Genomic DNA, 507 nt, shown 5'->3' on the forward strand with positions numbered 1-507 from the left:
TATATAACTTTTGCCTTGTTGTGTTATTTGTTCTAAAGATAATCTGCACAGGTTGAGATGCAGATAACAGATATTGAATAAAATGTCGGAGGCACGCTATACAATACAAGAACAGCACAATGAGACTTTGTGCTTCAAAGAGGAACTCCAACTATTTTTTCTCCCACCACAATACTCCCATTATAGCTTTACAAGAGATTCTGCTTCTTTCTCAGTAGGTGGACATTTTTAGATTTTAATGGGCTTATGTCCTGGAAAGATGCAAGCCCTTTCTGGGTGATTGATGTGTGTCAATGTTAGGACAAGGAGATAAAGGAATCATAGCAAGAATGTCATATAAAATGTAATTCCAAAGAAGACTTGGAGCACTGGAAGAGAAGGAAATTGGGGACAGCAATGGAAGTGTACATAAGTTGGGTTAAGCTTGGCAAACTTACTTTATATAATACAAGGCTATTGGAAAAATATAAGAAACCTCTGCTTTATGTTGCTATTTAAACATGCAAA

The sequence above is a fragment of the Pyxicephalus adspersus genome, chromosome 3 (genome assembly GCF_032062135.1).
Source record: "Pyxicephalus adspersus chromosome 3, UCB_Pads_2.0, whole genome shotgun sequence".
NCBI classification, from domain to species: Eukaryota; Metazoa; Chordata; class Amphibia; order Anura; family Pyxicephalidae; genus Pyxicephalus; species Pyxicephalus adspersus.